This window comes from Bombina bombina, chromosome 4, assembly GCF_027579735.1.
Source record: "Bombina bombina isolate aBomBom1 chromosome 4, aBomBom1.pri, whole genome shotgun sequence".
NCBI lineage: Eukaryota > Metazoa > Chordata > Amphibia > Anura > Bombinatoridae > Bombina > Bombina bombina.
In genome coordinates this window covers 504,833,065-504,854,928 of record NC_069502.1, presented here as the reverse complement: position 1 = coordinate 504,854,928, position 21,864 = coordinate 504,833,065, and positions in this window count along the sequence as shown.

The following is a 21,864-nucleotide window of genomic DNA, read 5'->3' as shown; positions in this document are numbered from 1 at the left end:
ATTTATTAACCGCTAGATTTAGAGTTCTGCGTTAGCCGTCAAAACCAGCATTAGGGGGTCCTAACGCTGGTTTTGGCCGCCCGCTGGTATTTAGAGTCAGTCAGGAAAGGGTCTAACGCTCACTTTGCAGCCGTGATTTTTCCATACCGCAGATCCCCTTACGTCAATTGCGTATCCTATCTTTTCAATGGGATCTTTCTAATGCCTGTATTTAGAGTCTTGGCTGAAGTGAGCATTAGTAATCTAACGACAAGACTTCAGCCGCAGCAAAAAGCCAGGAGTTAAGAGCTTTCTGGGCTAACGCCGGTTCATAAAGCTCTTAACTACTGTGCTCTAAAGTACACTAACACCCATAAACTACCTATGTACCCCTAAAAGGAGGCCCCCCCCCACATCGCCGCCACCCTATTAAATTTTTTAACCCCTGATCTGCCGACCGCACACCGCCCCCACCTATGTTATCCCTATGTACCCCTAATCTGCTGCCCCTAACACCGCCGACTCCTATATTATATTTATTAACCCCTAATCTGCCGCCCCCAACGTCGCCGCCACCTACCTACACTTATTAACCCCTAATCTGCCGACCGGACCTCACCGCTACTATAATAAAGTTATTAACCCCTAATCCGCCTCACTCCCGCCTCAATAACCCTATAATAAATAGTATTAACCCCTAATTTGCCCTCCCTAACATCACCAACACCTAACTTCAAGTATTAACCCCTAATCTGCCAACCGGACCTCACCGCTACTCTAATAAATTTATTAACCCCTAAAGCTAAGTCTAACCCTAACACTAACACCCCCCTAAGTTAAATATAATTTTTATCTAACAAAATAAATTAACTCTTATTAAATAAATTATTCCTATTTAAAGCTAAATACTTACCTGTAAAATAAACCCTAATATAGCTACAATATAAATTATAATTATATTGTAGCTATTTTAGGATTAATATTTATTTTACAGGTAACTTTGTATTTATTTTAACCAGGTACAATAGCTATTAAATAGTTAATAACTATTTAATAGCTACCTAGTTAAAATAATTACAAAATTACCTGTAAAATAAATCTTAACCTAAGTTACAATTAAACCTAACACTACACTATCAATAAATTAATTAAATAAAATACCTACAATTATCTACAATTAAACCTAACACTACACTATCAATAAATTAATTACATAAAATACCTAAAATAAATACAATTAAATAAACTAACTAAAGTACAAAAAATAAAAAAAGAACTAAATTACAAAAAATAAAAAAATAACTTACAAACATTAGAAAAATATTACAACAATTTTAAGCTAATTACACCTACTCTAAGCCCCCTAATAAAATAACAAAGCCCCCCAAAATAAAAAAATGCCCTACCCTATTCTAAAATAAAAATAGAAAAGCTCTTTTACCTTACCAGCCCTTAAAAGGGCCTTTTGAGGGGCATGCCCCAAAGAATTCTGCTCTTTTGCCTGTAAAAAAAAACATACAATACCCCCCCCCCAACATTACAACCCACCACCCACATACCCCTAATCTAACCCAAACCCCCCTTAAATAAACCTAACACTAAGCCCCTGAAGATCATCCTACCTTATCTTCACCACGCCGGGTATCACCGATCCATCCAGAGGAGGCTCCGAAATCTTCATCCAAGCGGGCTGAAGAGGTCCATCATTGGGCTGAAGTCTTGATCCAAGTGGGCGCTGAAGAGGTCCATCATCGGGCTGAAGTCTTCTATCAAGCGGCATCTTCAATCTTCTTTCTTCCGGATCCATCTTCATCCCGCCGACGCGGAACATCCATCTTGGTCGACGACTTCCCGATGACTGACGGTTCCTTTATGGGACGTCATCCAATATGGCGTCCCTCGAATTTCGATTGGCTGATAGGATTCTATCAGCCAATCGGAATTAAGGTAGGAAAATTCTGATTGGCTGATGGAATCAGCCAATCAGATTCAAGTTCAATCCGATTGGCTGATCCAATCAGCCAATCAGATTGAGCTCGCATTCTATTGGCTGTTCCGATCAGATTGGAAAACAATAGAATAGAGGGAGTGACATTTAGAAATTCAACACATAAAATTGTGCTTTTTGCAGACGATGTGACCCTTATGTTGACTTCCCCCCAGGCCTCTCTGCCTGCTCTTATGCAACTAATTAAACAAATAAAATGAACTAAAACAGAGGCCCTGCCAGTGGGTATACCACCTTTACTAATTGAAGATATTCGGGGCTCGTATGACTTTAAGTGGATGGACAATAGTTTAAAACACTTGGGAGTATATTTGAGCCTAGATCTGTCTATAATGATAACTAAGAACTTCACGGACAGACTACAAGAATTTAAAAAAATATTAGAATCATGGGAGTATTCAGAAATTTCATGGTCTGGAAGGATTGCAACAATAAAAATGTCTTTTCTCCCAAAAATTACATATATCTTTCGTTGCATCCCTATTCAAGTACCCAGATCAATACTCAATAGACTACAAGGTATGGTGTCATTGTACATCTGGAGAGGCAGGAAGCTGAGGGTTTCTGGTCACATCCTGCAGAGAGCGATTAAGCAAGGGGGACCAGCCTTGCTTTCATGGCAAAATACCATATTTCAGGTTATCATTTTGAAACATTTAGACTTCTTAGTTTTATATAGAACTGGTGTCTACTAAACAATGAGAAGAGGGAAAAAAACATTATGGGAAACATGTTGGTTGACTGATAACAAACCCAAGGGACTTCTATCATACCTCTATTCTTGTCTCATTGAAGGGCAGCTATTAACAAAGACTAGTTGCACAGGTAGCGTGGGAAAGAGACCAAAGGAGACTTTTGAACTTAAGATGTGGCTTAGGGAAGTAGTTTTAGCCAAGAAATTTCTCCATTGCTCCACCCTTTGGGAGGTACACTATAAAATAGTACACAGATGGCATTTGGTACCCATGCGCTTAAACCAATTTTATGCTGACGCGTCTCCAGTTTGATGGAGGGGATGTGGCCAAATAGGTACTTGGATGCACATGTGGTGGGAATGCCCCAAGATCAGACCCTTTTGGAGAACCTGTGTAGGGCTGTTGAGAGATCTCAACTATAATTTACCATTTGTCCCAGCGGTCAGCCTTTTGCATCTACATTTTCCCAGATTGACTCCGCTGAAGAAAATCTTTCTTATTTTCTTTTTTACTGCGGCCAAATTGACAATTGCCAGGAGGTGGAGGCAGACTTCTCCCCCTACTATTCAGAACATGATAGACCAACTCACATATATGAAAAAAATGGAAGCATATGTATCTAACCTAGTAGCAAAGGCTGACTTACATCTTAAAATTTGATAAAGGTGGTCAGAGTTTTTTGGCAATTAACTTTTTTTTTCCCCCCTCATTACACCTCTTTATTATTCTTTGATTTTTTTTCTTCCCTCGCTATTATGTGGACCTTATCCCCCCTCAACCTACCCATTCTTTCCCCCTGCACCTATTGAAAATAACATAGCTCAGTGATGTATACCAATTAATTATCAGAAGTTAGAATTACTGGTGGAGGAGGAGCTTGCAGCAGCAAGTATGGCGGCATGAGCCCTGAGCTCCTGAGACCTGACTATGTAAGACCTATGTAAGAAAAATACGAGAACATTTTACATAGAGACTTATTTTACATAGAGACTTATTTTCACCTAAAGACACACATAAAGAGTCTTAAAGGACAATGGTAAAACAAGCAAGCAAATTAGTCAGCTGAATGGCAACTAATTAAACAGGAGAAATACAACTTAACAGATACAACGTAACAGATACAAAAGTAATAAACCTCTGCTCTGAAGTGCTTAAGTGCTCTGAAAAGTGCTCTGAAAAGTGCCTGATGACATATTGCTATGCACCCTGCTCACTGGGAAGACACAGAGGGATCAGAGGCGGGTACAGGTGTGAGATTGAGAGAGCAGATAGGAAGGAACCCGCTGACTGCTGATTGCTGTCTGACTGTAGTGAACTGACTACCGGTCGCTGTCTGGTCAAACGAAGGAGAGGGGTGTTGTCAGGTCCTGCAGGCACAGTGTTAGCAGGACGGCAGGAGAACGCTGAGCTGGAGGACGCTCATTACGAAAAACAGGACGCTGACGACCTCTGTATCTGGGGGAGCGGGAGAACTTGAGAGGGAGAGGTGTACAGACGGAGAAGTAGAGTGGTGAGAGAGACTCGGACTCAGATGCAGAGAGACGCAGAGAGCTACATAAGCTACACAAGGTAAAATTGGGTTTTCCAGGCCCTTTGAAGCTTAGTACCTTACTGCCGATAATAGGAATAACAGTACCGATAACGGGAAGCAGTGGGTGCGAAGGAGGCTCCTAGATAAATCTAAAAATAAAATTAAAGAGCGGAAAGTCTAAGAGACTTAGGAGACTTCTCTCTTTTTTTCTCTAAAATTGGTGCGTGAAACATAAAGAATATGTAGAACATTTAAACACAGCACAAAAAAAATCATATAAGGTATATAAGGCTTATAAGACAAGCAGGCGGAATATATAAATTATATAAAGTACAGAATATATGAGCATTAGACTTTATACGCCTTTATGTGCATGACTGTGTATATCTGTAGTAAGCCTGTAGTAAGCTTGTAGTAAGCTGAAGAAAAAGCTGAAGAAGATACATTGTGGATACTTTTTGGATACTTTTTAAATTGTCATATAAAATAAGGAAAGGGGCTGTATTAAAGCGGCAGCTGAATAACAATAGAAATATCTGGTATTTCCATCTCTTGTATCTTATATCTCCTATATCTCTTATATTTTGTGCATATCTGTTGTATCCCCTTTAAACACGGAACTACGTTTAATTCCTATTGAATGTGCCCAAAGATGACTATATGATAGCGCTATGAGAGATCTTTGAATATACTAGGAATGTTAGAGTACTACAAGACTATAAATGTGATAACACAAAATACAAAATATAAAATAAAAGTACTGGTTTAACATTCTAACATTCTGGTTTAATATTCTACAATACCTCTTTGGGAAAAAGTGTCTGAGGAAAATAACTTTACAAGGGGGGGGGGGAAATCCTCTTTTTTTATCCTCTTTTTTTTTATATAAATCTACAGTCCCAAAGAGGGGGGAAATGGCGTCAAGGAGGAGCATTAAGTAAAAAAAAAAGAAGATAAAAACCACCATCAATAGAGAACAGCCAGTAAGTGCATTTTTTTACACCAGCAGAAAACTGTCAGCAAAAAGTGAATAATAAAGAAACACCAAAATCAAGTGTGAACCTCCCTAATACAAGTAATACCTCCCTAACCCCACCAGTGGACACTATCCAAAACGCTGAAAATACTCTTCCCTCGCTGGCCTCCACTAAAGATCTCACAGATATACTTAGAGCCTGCATCAGAGAAGAACTAGCAGACCTTCGTCAGGATATCCACACCTTGGGCTTCAGAATAGAAGCCCTGGAAGATAATTAACTATAAAAGAAGAATTAACTAATATCCAAACAACTACGGAACAACAAGCGGATCTAATTGCTACGTTAGAGGACAAAGTGGAAGATCTAGAGAATAGGAGTAGGAGGGAAAACATAAGGATTAGAGGAGTTCCTGAGTCAGTGACACCAAAAGAATTCCCGACCTATCTTACAGCCCTTTTCGCTTTTATGCTGGGAGACCCCACCTTAAAAAATATTAAATGGTAGAGAGCATATCGTGCTCTGAGGTCAAGACCATCAGATAATGCACCACCAAGAGATATAATAATAAAATTCAAGAGTTTTTTGAAGAAAGAGGAAATAATGACAGCGTCAAGGATGAAACAACCAATTAACTTTAGAGGCTTAACATTACAATTTTATGCGGACCTCTCACCAAGAACACTTCAGAGAAGAAAAGAATTTGCCCCTCTTACAACTTTATTAAGATTAAAAAGTATAAATTACCGATGGGGCTTTCCATTCCATCTTTCTGTAATACATGAAGATAAAAGAATTACTTGTTCCAGATTGAGAGAGATACGGGACTTTTGCAAAACCTTAGGAATAGAACAACTAGATATATCACTAAGTCCACAGGCAAAAGGCACAACTGACATTGGAAATACAAAGAGGAGAGTACAAGAAAAATGGAAAATGATTCCTGTGAAGAAAAAAGGGACTACTGATAACTCAGACATAGGGATGGAAAACCCAAATCCCAGAGATACAAGAACGCCACTAATGGGGGGTGGAGCTAACCATCAGACTGCGAAGATGTGTTTTATATGAGCTCCTCACTTTCTGCCACTAAACCTTCTGAAAATTAGATCAATTACTGGCCTAAGATAGTTCTATTTGGCTCTTTCATCATTATAAGCATTGGTGATCCTAATAGAGTGAAGGATCTAAACTCCTGAATACTGGACAAGAGGGCTTTGTGATCGGAAACTTTGATCTCTGACAAACGAACCCACTACATCACCTGACATATCTAGTGTCCAGACGGTCTATTCCAGCCTAGTCACTCCACTCCGGAGGGTCGGGGGCTCCGCTCCGGAGTGTACAGGAGCTATCAGGCATTTCCATTGTGACGCCGGAGAGTGACAGCCCTTAAGCTGTTCTGGCCCTACGGGGTCGGCCGATTGCTGGAACTTTGCAGAGCGCTACTCTTACCTATCGGCCCTTGGATCCTGCATTCTCTCCCACTCCGGGTCACTTACCGGTTATACTAAGAGGAGGGAGCTCTATATAGCCGGAGGAGAGGTTCCGTGTTCTGAGGTTGATAGGTTAGGATTTGGCGCAAAACTCCGCCATTTTGCTCTGTGGCTGATCTAATTAACAACAGTCATAGTGACGTCTGGCACGGAAACAGGCCTGATCCGGTGGACATACACAGAGGGTAAGACTTGCTATTTTAATCACAGGCCTCCTTATATAAAGGATCACTGCTGTATACACTGCACAATCCCTTTCAGGATCCTCCGGCTTGCTACCCTGTTCCCCAGAGACATATTGCTATGCCACTCACTCCTCTGATTAAAATATACACCAGTTTCTATTTACCCTGCTTAACTGGCCATAACACACTGTACCATCAACAGAAAGCCTGGGTTTTATTCTAGGGCAGTTGGTTCCTGTTCGTATAGCGACACATGAGTGGTTGCAAGGAAGAGGGAACAGTAATAAACACTGAGGACTTTATTCTTTAGATCACATGCACAGGAAGCTAACTTGATAATGATACTAAGTCTGTAAGCTATACGGATCCAAATTGACAGAAGCTAAACACAAGATCTGCTCTAATTTTAAGGAACTTTTTACTAAGGTGTGTTGTATACAGGACTCAAGTGCTTGACATGATATTTTTCTCTGATGATAATCCCTTTTGCAAAATGATGATGTGAAGGCCCTGGGGAAATAACACCTAACAGTCATTTTCTTCTTGAGCAAATAGTTGCATACTGGAGCCCCTAATTATAATATATTCCAATTAAGCTTGCTGAGTAGCAGATTCCGTTCGCTTTTTCTTTTTCTAACATGCCGCAGGGGTCCAGGAGGAGGACCGCAAACCAAGTTGAATACAAAAAAAACAGATGCTGACCACTTTAAACCTAAATCCCAATCGGAGAAAATTCTGGATCCTGGAAACTCTGTATTACATTCTCAAGCAGATAGAGATTTATTAGATCAGTGCTCCCAAACTGTTTCAGACCCTGAGTGTATTATGGCGTCAGATATTGTAACCACTCTTACTCAGAAGCTGAACAACCTTCAAGACTCGCTTACTAAAACGTTCAAGAGTTCTGTAGCTGATCTGAGGAAGGATATAGGGGCAATTGGGGAGAGAGTTGATACTCTGGAGCAGAAACAAGAAGACCTGGCGGTGGAGCAAGCCAACCTCACCAATCACTCACAAATAGTGGTTGATATGATCGATACCATGGAGGCTATAATGGTGGAGATTGAAGACCGCTCCCGCCGCAACAATCTGAGATTCCGTGGGATATCTGAAGAGATCCTAGCTCCAGATCTTGAATCCATTCTCAACGAATTCTGCGATTATTTGAAACCCCCGAAGTTGCCTCATGAAAATTTACTGGACAGAGTACACAGACTCCCTAGAGGTAGAAATGTTTTGGCAGAGAAACCTTGGGATGTTATTGCCCGCTTTCATTTTTTTACCTATAAAGAACTAATATCCAAGGCAATGTTTTCTAACCCCACTCTTCCTGAACGCTTTCAGGGCATACAGGTCTTCCCTGATTTATCTCAGTATACGATCCAGAAAAGGGCAACCTTCACAGAAGTCACTAAGAGCTTGAGACAATGCAGCATTAAATACCGATGAGGTTACCCAACAAAGCTTCTCATTCATAAGGATGGACACCTATTTACAGCCACCATGCCGGCTAGAGCCCAACTGTATTTGAAAGACTGGGACCTTGTTCAAGCCCCTCAACCTAGAGGGAGACCATTTATCCACAATGAGAAAGTCCCTACCGATCCACCAGCCAAATCCACAAACACAAATAACTCTCTCAGTGCCTCTGCTTTGGAGTGGCGCCCTTTACCGCAAAGACTCTCAAACCACAAGCGCATGTCTCCCACCTGAAGCCCTACTCCACAACTTGGTCTTTTGAGCTCCACAAGTCTACTTTCAGGTGAAGCAGACGTCCTGGACCCTGAATGATCTGCATGCTCAAGATGATAAGTAATCCAACTTGGGGGTGGGGGGATGACATGTTTTTGCCTATTCATAATGTCTGTATATATCTTTCTAAATAATATATTGGGATTCTTCGCCCTCAGAGACACTGTAACTACCTTGGGCTTATTTCATGACTTCCTTTGTTATTTCATATCCAAATAACACTATATAACCATTATGTACGATTGACTTTGATGTTCTGTCTGGCCACCCTCTAATGCTACAAGCTGCTAAGTTATGCTACTTCTAGTCGAGGTTACGACTATATTAGATAGTTTGCTATTCTAGGTGGCAAGACAGCCCAGTATTACTTCTTTGAGGTGGATTAATTTCACTTCTAGTAACCCATGTCTTCCTGCTATTGATATCCAGTCATATAATTTACATGCGCTGCCCTGGTATGCTGCTACAAGGGCAGATAGCTTTGAGTTATAGGGCAGCTACACTGCCCATTGCTACTGCACATGCTCTAGACCTACCTTATGTTTATTTCTACCTAGCTATGGCTATATGTGTTTTGATGCCAATACGCAAACCTGTCCTAATGGTAATTAGAGATGTTTCTTATTATGTATTATTATTTTTATACTTTGATGTTTTCAATGTCATAATCTCATTCTACCCTTACCATTATTGGCATGTGATGCTAGAGATAGTCTTAGTTCAGGCCTACTGAGTTATTGGTTAGGGATGTTTGCACTGCTAAGTTAGATTTAAGCTTCTTCACTTTGATATTATATTTTAGTCTTACTTATATTCAAATATTCCATATTATATATTGGCTATCTTATTTTATCACTGTATAGACTGTTGTGGTTCCACCACAGGCCTTTTAGATTTTCACTTAAGCTGCCCAAAATCCAGTTGTGTCCTGTTCATTTTATCCCCTGTGACTGAGTTTGGGAACTTATATTTGTCATTTTATAAGCTTACATGCAATGCTCTGCCTTACTGCTAGGAATGGTTTACTATTTAATATGGTAGATAGCTGGTCCAGATCTATACAGAGTCCGAAGACAACTGGTTGACACTTCTTGCAGTGAGGTAGACCGTGGGTCTTACTCTCATGTACAATGCTTTTATAGTCATGTATATATGTCACTATTGTTGTATTATATTATGCTATATTCCTTCATATACTGTTCTGTTTTACCTTATCAGGGAGTATGATGAGATACCTTTGGTCTGCCTTACGTTTGATGAGACTACCACCCAAGCGGGTGTCCCCTGGTGAGGTGAGACAGATAACTTTTGAATTGATGCACTTCAGCTGCCCAAAATCTAGTTATGTCTTATTCAGTCCATTTCCCCTGACTGAGTTTGGTTATGCATGTTTGCCATGTTATAAGTTTACATATAATGCTCTGCCTTGCTGCTAAGAATGATTCTTCTTCAATGCTATGGATGGCTGGTCCAGATCTATATAGAGTCCGAAGATATCTAGTTGACTCTTCTTGTAGTAGGGCAGACCATGAGTCTTACTTTCATGTACAATGCTTTTATAGTCATGTATATATATATATATATATATATATATATATATATATATCACTATTGTTATATCCTATTATGCTATGTTCCTTTATATGCAATTTTGTTCTACCTTATCGGGGAGTGTGGTGGGATGCCTCTAGACCGATTTACTTTTGATGAGACTATCACCTGAGAGGGTGCCCCCCGGTGAGGTGAGATAGATAACTCTTGTATTGTTGATTACTAGATATCACAAATTTTTTTTTGCCATACTACTGTGATGACACCCTGACAATACCCCAGTCTGCCTCTCATCTAGAGATTCCCCTACCCTGACTCCTAAACCACCCACAGACATTCTACGATGCGTCAAATCCTAATAAGTTAAGTGAACTCATATGAGGCAAATAATTAACGCCCTTCCCCCCACTGTTCAATTGTAGCTGGACCGTTATTTCTCAGCCACTCACTACTTCCCTAAGCGCCGGTTTCACTGGCTATTGTTCAGTAGATTCATATAACTTTTAACCCCCCCCATGAAACATACGTTTACATAGTAAACACTAGAACGCAGATTCTATAATCCCACTTCGCCTACCAGTGCAAAATACTTATCTTTCTTTTTGCCCTTTTTCTGTTTTTTGTTTTTGAGACGACACGCTGAAAGAGGTGAGCAGACCTCAGATACTTCTAAAAGATCCTTTTTAACTCAGCATTAATATAACAGCTGATTCACTTACTTGAGAGCTCAAAACCCCTCCTCTCCTATCTATTCTCTTTTACCTTTTTTTTTTTCTTCTCTTCCGCTACACAAGAATGGCTCGGACAGCTACGCTGAGTTTTCTCACCTTAAACACAAAAGGTTTGAACTCTCCCAACAAGAGCAGTCTCCAAAGAAATTTTCTTCGAGACCGAGGGAGTGATGTTGTCTTTCTCCAAGAGACTCATTGGGCAACCTCCCATATCCCGACTATCAAGTTCCCTCAGTTCTCAGATGTATTTCATTCAACGTATAAAGACAAAACCAGGGGAGTTTCTATCTTAATTAGTAAAATTGTATCATTTCACCTCATACATCAGGTAAGTGATGAGGAGGGACGCTTCCTTATTCTGATATGTAAATTGAATAATCAAATATATACTTTGGTTAATATTTACGCTCCAAACCAGGGTCAGGTGGCGTTTCTGAAAAAAATTCTAGCCACAGTTGACAGACTCAAACAGGGAACTCTTGTTGTTGGTGGCGATCTCAATCTTGTGTGGGACCCACATATAGATAAGAGAATTCCTATTCATAAATCCCTAGACTCATACACTATTTCGAAAGCTCCTAAATTCAGGAATGTCATATTCCAATACTCTCTTTACGATGTCTGGAGGGCATGTTACCCAGATTCGAGAGACTTTACCTTTTTCTCGGCCTCACATAAGTCCTATTCCCGTTTGGACTACTTTTTTGTTGATTCATGGGCTATGAATTTGGTGAAAGATTCCAGAATACATTATTGTATTTGGACGGACCATGATGCAGTCTCCTTTAAGATCCAAAGTAGAGATGCCCCCTTTGCTAAGCCGGCTTGGAGGTTTTCTAACTTTCTTTGGAAAGACTCCTTGTTTATGCAGACTCTCCAGAAATAAATTCAGCACTTTTTGTTGGTAAATGAGGAAGGCCAAACCTCCCATCAAACCAGATGGGCAGCGTTGAAGGCATATTTGCATGGGATATGCATCTCCAAAATGGCTACAATGCGCCGGATATCCAAAGCCCCCCTAGGCAAATTAATGTGCGAGCGAAGAACAGCCAAATGTCAGAATAGAATAAACCCTTCCCAGCAAACCTCGAAGGAAATTACACGAATAAAGGGTCTGATTAGGGAACTTGAGCTTCTTAGAATTCAAAAAGCACTATCCACTTTCAAGCAGGTATTATACCACAAGAGCAATAAAGCTGATTCCTTGCTGGCTGGCAAGCTTAAAAGTTGAGCTGCGGCAGCTAGGATCCCTTTCATAGTCCACAAGGGTAAAAGGGTTTATGCACCGGCTGATATTGGTACAGCTTTCGCAGAATATTATGACAACTTATATAATATTGTCAAGAGTGAGTCCCCTGATGCAGCTACGGTTACTGAGATCTCTAGGTTTCTCCAATCACTACGCCTTCCTACGCTTTCAGCTGAGGATGGGATCACCCTGGTGAAACTGTTTCAAGTTAGGGAGATCACACTGGCGATCAGAAACCTTAAGAACAACAAAGCGCCGGGACCTGATGGCTTCCCTGGGAAATTTTACAAAAAGTTTTCAAAACAATTGATACCAGTTTTACACCCTTGTTTTGACGAAATTAAAACAGGGGGAAACATTTTGCGTGAAAATTTAGAGGCTTCGATAATCACGATTCTCAAACCTGTCAAAGATCCATCATTGTGTAGTAACTATAGTTCAATTTCACTAATAAATGTGGACACCAAATTATACTCCAAACTCCTAGCGGATAGACTGGTTACCATTTTACCTTCTCTTCAAGTTGGCTTCACTAAGGGTCAGCAAGGTCTAGATAATACGAGGAGGTTATTATCCGTGTTCTCAGACACGTCCAGGACTGGGACTCCGCTGGTGGCCCTGTCGTTGGATGCCGAGAAGGCCGTCGACAGGGTCAGATGGGAGTTCATATGGGAGGTTCTTAAAACATTTGGTTTCCCTTCCCAAATTATAGCGGCCATTCAAACCTTATACTCATCGCCACATGCAAGAATCAGAGGCCCTGGCTTCTTCTCCCCTGAAATCGCCATTTCAAATGGAACTCAACAGGGTTGCCCCCTCTCACCCCTTATCTTTTCGTTGGTAATGTAACCCTTGGCCCAGGCTATCAGAAGTTCTCCTCAGATCACTGATATTCTATACCCCACACATGAAGAAAAAATTGTACTATTCGCTGACGATGTCACGTTAATCTTGACTAACCCGGTGTCTTCGATACCGGCAGTATTTCGACTGATCGATCCCTTCAAGAGACTAACACCAAGGTTTAGAGTTTTGTCGGTAAAAAGCCCTGTAGCTAACGCTGCTTTTTTTGCCAACGTGCCCTTCCAACAACGCTGGTATTTAGAGTTGTCTGAGGGGCTGCGTTAGGCTCAAAAAAGGGTGCGTTGAGCCTAACTTAACTCCACTTCAACCCTCAATACCAGTGTTGCTTACGGTAGCGGTAAGCTGGAAAAACATGCTTGTGCACGATATCCCCATAGGAAACAATGGGGCAGTTTTGGCTGAAAAAACCTAACACCTGCAAAAAAGCAGCGTTCAGCTCCTAACGCAGCCCCATTGTTTCCTATGGGGAAACACTTTCTAAGTCTACACCTAACACCCTAACATGAACCCCGAGTCTAAACACCCCTAACCTTACACTTATTAACCTCTAATCTGCCGCCCTGCTATCGCTGACCCCTGCATTATATTATTAACCCCTAATCTGCCGCTCCGTACACCGCCGCAACCTACATTATACTTATGAACCCCTAATCTGCTGCCCCTAACACCGCCAACCCCTATATTATATTTATTAAACCCTAATCTGCCCCCCAACGTCGCCGCTACCTTACCTACACTTATTAACCCCTAATCTGCCGACTGGACCTCGCCGCCACTATAATAAATGTATTAACCCCTAAACTGCCGCGCTCCCGCCTCACAAACACTATAATAAATTGTATTAACTCCTAATCTGCCCTCCCTAACATCGCCGCCACATACCTACAATTATTAACCCCTAATCTCCCGCACGCACCGTCGCCACTACTATAATAAAGTTATTAAGCCCTAAACATAACTCTAACCCTAACCCTAACACCCCCCTAACATAAATATAATTTATATTAAACAAAATAATATTCCTAAAATTAACTAAATTATTCCTATTTAAAACTAAATACTTACCTATAAAATAAACCCTAATATAGCTACAATATAATTAATAATTACATTGTAGCTATTTTAGGATTTATATTTATTTTACAGGCAACTTTGTATTTATTTTAACTAGGTACAATAGCTATTAAATAGTTAATAACTATTTAATAGCTACCTAGTTAAAATAAATACAAAATGACATGTAAAATAAATCCTAACCTAAGTTACAATTAAACCTAACACTACACTATAAATAAATTAATTAAATAAATTACCTACAATTACCTAAAATAAAATACAATAAAATAAACTGTTCTATAATACAAAAACCCCCCACTAAATTACAAAAATTAAAAAAGAATTACAAGCAGTTTAAACTAATTACACCTAATCTAAGCCCCCTAATAAAATAAAAAAGCCCCCCAAAATAAAAAATTCCCTACCCTATTCTAAAATACAAAAGTAATCAGCTCTTTTACCAGCCCTTAAAAGGGCTTTTTGCGGGGCCTTGCCCCAAAGTAATAAGAATACAATACCCCCCCAACATTACAACCACCACCCACATACCCCTACTCTAACCCACCCAAACCCCCCTTAAAAAAACCTAACACTAACCCCCTGAAGATCTCGCTACCTTGAATCGTCTTCACCCAGCCGAGCCGAATTCTTCATCCAAGCGGAGCAAGAAGATGTCCTCCATCCGGTAAAAGTCTTGATCCAAGCGGCAAAGAAGAGGTCTTCCATCTGGGCGATGTCCTCTTCCAAGCGGCATCTTCTATCTTCTTTCTTCCGGATCATCTTCATCCCGCCGATCGGAAAAGCCAATAGAATGCGAGTTCAATACGATTGGCTGATTGGATCAGCCAATCGGATTGAACTTCAATCTGATTGGCTGATTGCATCAGCCAATCAGATTTTTTCTACCTTAATTCTGATTTGTCGCTGGAGAAAATAACATGATAGAGACCTATTGCGAGACCTGGCTGAACTGGCATACGTGCCAGTAGTCTTGTTTTGGAAGATCTTAATATCTGGGTTTTTTTTCCCCTTACCCTTTTCTATTATGCTTCCCTAACCCAACTTCCCCACCACCTCTCCTATCAAACACCCTTGTCCTCACTTTTTTCCCTGGGAGGGGTGAGCTGATCAGGTGAGTTTATCAAGACTGACAGGATATCAGGTTTGCTCATCAATAGCTGTTAGTTGATTTTTGTACCCTTCCCTATTTGTAACCTGAACTTTAAATGCGAGTGTCTGCTAGTCCTCTGGCACTCGTTGAATTATTCTGGTTGAGAAAGTTCCTCACCATCAGACTTATGCTCACTTGACCTCAATCTTATGCCTGTCCTAACACTAGACCCATGCCCTAGACTACCTACTGCGTCTTCTTTCCTATTCTAGCTGGGCAGTGGTGGGTATATATGAAACAAGTAATAGTCTAGTTAATTCTTTATGTTTATCTCTGAGAAATACATTGATTTGACTTGTAAATTAACAGTCTATGACGTATATGATTTAAAGTCTGTTTATTCTTTGTTGATTGAGTTTGAAATTATTTAAATGTTTGTATTATCATTTCTTTACCTTCAATAAAAATGTATATAAAAAAAAAGAACACTACTAACTACAGAGAGAAGATTCTTTAAGAGATAAATAATTTTATCCTTAATTAATTAAATAGAAAAATATGATGAGGTACAGTTTTTGATCTACTGTGTAATGTTTTTGATCGTTAAAAATTAGATACAATACTAGATATATATTAAGTGAATATGTATATTAGTTACCTGTAAACTATATGTGAAATAATAGAGCCACTATGGAGTCACTATAGGTTCTTACTTTGTAAAGAGCTAATTTATATAATCAACAACAAAAATGGTCTCCTAGGTCCTTCCTCAAACTTCACTCTCAAAGAAGAGATGGAGTTTTGGCTTTACTCTGAAGTCATTTATGGTGATTTGTTATGTTTTACTTTAGGGTATAAGTTCTATTAAAAATTAATTAACAGTTTATTAATGTTTTGAATGCCCCAAGGCTCCCACATAGTATCGAGGAACAGGTTGGAGCTATTTGTTTTCTTCATTTATTGCAAGATGTAGCCCTATTCAATTCAACTTTGTAATACATATCCCTTATAATTTATTATTGCCCTATTATTTGTGATAACTGAATGGGATTATAGTGCCTACTCCCTCATAATAAAACTTCTCCCCACTGTTGTTTCCGGTTAGTCATAGAGGTCCAAAAGTGACTTCCTTGAGTGCAGGGAGATTAAAATCTAAGGTTATAATTACATAACAAATTGATATGTGAGACAGACGTTATTAATATACCTGAGTGTTTGATTTGTTGTGATATTTGATGTGATAGAAAGGTTCTCTTTAGGAATGAGATGCAAGAATCTCATTATTTTCCCTGCTTAATGACACCCATTGAGTAGCAGGTTCACCTATCCTTTTATATAAGCATTTTAGAGGGCATTAGCTTAAAAAATAACTAAGTAGAAATACATAATATTATTGTAAGTGTAATCAACTGCTTGACTTGCATGATCAAAACTGAAACAAGACAGATGTTCATGTAAATGTTTTTCTGTAATAGCATGCTATCTACAGTTCTACTTATATCTGTAGTTTATACTTAGTCCTAGCCTAATTTTTAGGATTAGCTGAAAGTCCTATTTAAATTTGTAGCACATAACCCTTATATACTAATTGTGCCCACTTGTTTTTGATAGATGTACATGGTTATAGTAAATATATATTTTCATACAATATAGATTCCCCTTTAAATTGCTCTTTAATGGCCATGATAGGTTAAATGTAACTTTTCCCAAGGGAGATCACTACCTATGGTTACTGTTAGAGAGGCGCAGAGATATGTGTCAGACATTATTGCTCCATTTTGCAGTCTAGATGGACGTGATATTTATTATGCAAGAGATTACTTGGATTACTTGTTGAATCTGCATTGGGAAAGTTATTGTTGCAAAAATGCTTCTGTAAATGTATGCAATCTTAGTATGTCTGTATTTGTTTATTAACCTTAATAAAAATATTAAATATAAAAAAAAAAAAAAAAATTAATTAACAGGATGGTTAGAAATATGTTGATCTGTAAGATTTATGTTTATAACAGATACTCATTGATATTAAGTATGTATCATTTTATTAGAATGTTTAGGTGTCCTCAGCAATATAGAATCTATAAACCAAATGTCAATTTAGAATATGGCACATACTAACAAACAGCAATTAATCCTAATTACACAGAATGTAAAAGGTTTTAACCCCTTGAGTGCTAAAGACGGCTCTGAGCCGTCGCAGAGTTTCCCACTCTGGTGCTAACACTGGCTCAGAGCAGTCGCTAGCACTCTCCCACCTTGAGGGAGATCTGGGGGCTCCCACCCGCTCCTACCCCGGCGATCGTGCCTGTAGAGTGACAGGCATCGCCGGGGCTTCACATTTTGCATGGTGACATCACGCGCAATAAGGTGATGACGTCACTGCGCAACTTTATTTATACTTAACAATGTTAAGTATAGGAGCAGGGGGCATGCTGCTTAGAAGCCTGTATCTCAGGCATCTAAGCAGCTACAGACCCCCAAGACCCACCATTGGAAAGGTAATCGCCCAACCTTTATTGGATCAGCCAATAGGATTTTTTCTACTTTAATTCCGATTGGCTGATAGAATTCTATCAGCCAATCGGAATTGAAGGGACGCCATCTTGGATAACTTCATTTAAAGGAACCTTCATTCTTCAGTAGGCCGTCGTTTGAAGAGGATGCTCCGCGTCAGATGTCTTGAAGATGGACCCACTCCGCGCTGGATGGATGAAGATAGAAGATGCCGTCTGGATGAAGACTTCTGCCCGTCTTGAGGACCACTTCTGCCCAGTTGGGTGAAGATGTCTCACGGTAGGGTGATCTTCAAGGGGATAGTGTTAGGTTTCTTTACGGTGGGATTGGGAGGGTTTTAGAGTAGGGTTGGTTGTGTGGGTGGTGGGTTTTAATATTGGGGGGGATTTGTACTTTTTTTTTTACAGGTAAAAGAGCTGATTATGTTGGGGCAATGCCCCGCAAAAGACCCTTTTAAGGGCTATTTGTAATTTAGCGTAGGGTAGGACTTTTTTATTTTGGGGGGCTTTTTTATTTTGTTAGGGGGATTAGATTAGGTGTAATTAGTTTAAAAATCTTGTAATTATTTTATTATTTTCTGTAATTTAGTGGGTTATTTTCGTACTTTAGATATTTTTTTTAAATTGTAATTAATTGTATTTAGTTTAGGGAATTTATTTAATTATAGTGTAGTGTTAGGTGTAATTGTAACATAGGTTATGTTTTATTTTACAGGTAAATTTGTATTTATTTTAACTAGGTAGTTATTAAATAGTTAATAACTATTTATTAACTATTGTACCTAGTTAAAATAAATACAAAGTTGCCTGTAAAATAAAAATAAACCCTAAGATAGCTACAATGTAACTATTAGTTATATTGTAGCTGTCTTAGGGTTTATTTTATAGGTAAGTATTTAGTTTTAAATAGGAATAATTTAGTTAATGATAGTAATATTATTTAGATTTATTAAAATTATATTTCAGTTAGGGGGGTTAGGGTTAGACTAAGGTTTAGGGGTAAATATGTTTATTATAGTGGCTGTGATGTTGGGGGTGGCAGATTAGGGGTTAATAAATGTATTTAGGTTGCGGCAACATTGGGGGCTGCAGAATAGGGGTTAATAAATATAATGTAGGGTTCGGCGATGTTGGGGGCAGCAGATTAGGGGTTCATAAGTATAATGTAGGTGGCGGCAGTGTCCGGAGCAGCAGATTAGGGGTATATATTATAATGTAGGTGTCAGCGATGTCGAGGGCGGCAGATTAGGGGTTAATAAGTGTAATATTAGGGGTGTTTAGACTTGGGGTTCATGTTAGGGTGTTAGGTGTAGACATAAAAAGTATTTCCCCATAGGAATCAATGGGGCTGCGTTAGGAGCTTTACTCTGCTTTTTTGCAGGTGTTAGGTTTTTTCAGCCTGCTCTCCCCCATTGATTCCTATAGAGAAATTGTGCACAAGCACGTTTAGCCAGCTCACCGCTACCGTAAGCAGCACTGGTATTGAGGTGAGATGTGGTGCTAAATTTTGCTCTTCGCTCACTTTTTTGCGGTTAACGCCGAGTTTTTAATAACCCGTAATACCAGCGTTGTCTGCAAATGAGCAGTGAGCTTAAACTGCTCATTAGCACCGCACCCCTGTTAATGCAAAACTCGTTATCTAGGTGTTTGATTGTAAAAAAAAAAAAAAAAAGAAATACATCTGGATGGAGAGACCAATCCCCCGGATGCAAGGCTGACAACTGAGAAAATCCGCTTCCCAATTGACTACACTTGGAATATGAATCGCAGAAATTATACAAGAGTTGGTCTCTGCCCAAGAAAGTATCCGAGATACTTCTTTCATTGCTAAAGAGCTGCAAGTCCCTCCCTGATGATTGACATATGCCACTGTTGTGATATTGTCTGTCTGAAAATGAATGAAAAGTTCTCTCTTTAACAGAGGCCAAGCCTGAAGAGCTCTGAAGTTAGCACAGAGTTCTAAAATATTGATTGGTAACCTCTTGAGGTTTCCAAACCCGTTCTGCCATCAGAGACCCCCAGACAGCTCCCCAACCTGTAAGACTTGCATCTGTTGAGATCACAGTCTAGGAAGGATGAACAAAAGAAGCCCCTTGAGCAATCCGATGATGGTCCAACCACCAAGACAGAGAGAGATGAATGTTGGGATTTAAGTATATCACTTGTGATATCCAAGTATAATCCCTGCACCATTGGTTCAGCATACAAAGCTGGAGAGGTCTCATATGAAAACGAGCAAAAGGGATTGCGTCCGATGCTGCAGTCATAAGACCTAAAACTTCCATGCATATAGCCACTGAAGGGAACGATCGAGACTGATGGTTTAGACAAGCTAAAACCAATTTAATTCGGCTCTTGTCTGTTAAAGACAGAGTCGTGGATACTGAATCGATCTGGAAACCTAAAAAGGTGGCACTTGTTTGAGGAATCAAGAAACTCTTTTGTAAATTGATCCTCCAACCATGCCTTTGAAGAAAACACACTAGTTCTTTTGTGTGAGATTCTGCTAAATGAAAAGACTGAGCTAGTACCAAGATATCGTCCAAATAAAGAAACACCGCAATACCCTGCTCTCTAATTACAGATACAAGGGCACAGAGAACCTTTGAAAAGATTCTTGGAGCTATCACTAGGCCAAATGGAAGAGCGGCAAACTGGTAATGCTTATCTAGAAAAGAGAATCTCAGAAACTGATAGTGGTCTGGATGAATTGGAATATGAAGATAAGCATCCTGTAAGTCTATTGTGGACATAAAATGCCGTTGCTGAACAAAAGGCAGAGTAGTCCTTATAGTCACCATCTTGAAAGTTAGGACTCTTACAAAATTATTTAAAAGTTTCAGATACAGAACTGGTCTGAAAGAATTCTCTTTCTTTGGGACAATAAATAGATTTGAATAAAACCTCAAACCCTGTTCCTGTAGAGGAACTGGAACAATCACCCCTGAAAGAATCTTCCCACGGGAGGTCTCATTCAGAAACCTATTCAATAGCCTTGAGACACAATAAAACACTATTTTATTCTCGAAGTTAACATTTTTCATCATCAGGTATATATTCCCATTGTTCTTTACCTGGTCTCATTACTAATAAAGTTTTATCATTGCCTACAGCAATTACTTCAGCCGCATCTGGCGGTCCTTAAAATTTTTGAATCCATATTTTAGCACCTACATTTTTAATATTTGATAAACCAAAGCCCTTATCCTCTTTTACTGTTAATGTAGTTGGGGGTTCACCCTCTTTCATAGTTGCCATGAACAATGGAATTATCAACAACTGAACTATTCTGTCCCCCTCTTGAATATGTAATATTTGTTTTCCATTGTTCACTAAAATTACTTTAATTTCTCCTTCATAATCAGCATCTATAACTCTTCTTAGTACTGATATACCCCTCATAGCTAAGCTAGATCTTGAGGCTAATTGTCAATAGTGTTCAGGAGGTATCTGGTACCCTATTCCAGTTTTAACTATGCATCTAAGAATGAGCCTCTCTGACTTTATACACACTTCAAATGCACTATAATGAGAGCACCCGAGCAACTGGGCGGGGTGGGGTGCTAGAAACCATGAAGATGGTTAGTCTTCCTTTAAATACAAATACAAATGTTTCTGCACACCTTACAAAATTATTTTATTAATATTACTTCTTAGGGGTGCATGCAGCCAACCAAATAATTACACAAAATAGAATATTGCCGCACATCCCCTTCTATATTATCAAAACATTTTAAATATTGCGAAATAAAAAACTTACAAGGTGTCCCAATGTTGACTGGTCCTAACACTGCAATGTAATGTCTTTCTGGGCTGTAACATTCCTGCTTTAACTATATATTTCCTGATTTTAACTTATTTTTTATATTTATTAGCTGCTACCTTCATAGAAGCTACTTCAGCTACATGTTGATAAGTACTCAACTTATCTGAAAGCAACCTATTGTTGCATTGCGCTACCATAATATTACCCTCTAATTCAGCAATGTGTTTTTCTAATTTTAAATTACACTTACGCTAATCATCTGCTTTCTTATGTTGTTCCCTATATCCTGTACACATTATCCATAGCCTCCGTTCTAAAGTGGGCTGTTCTTTTCCTCTCTCAACAGGCACTTCCTCTAAATGTTTTAACTGCATCAACAAGATTAGCTTTTTTAAGAGTC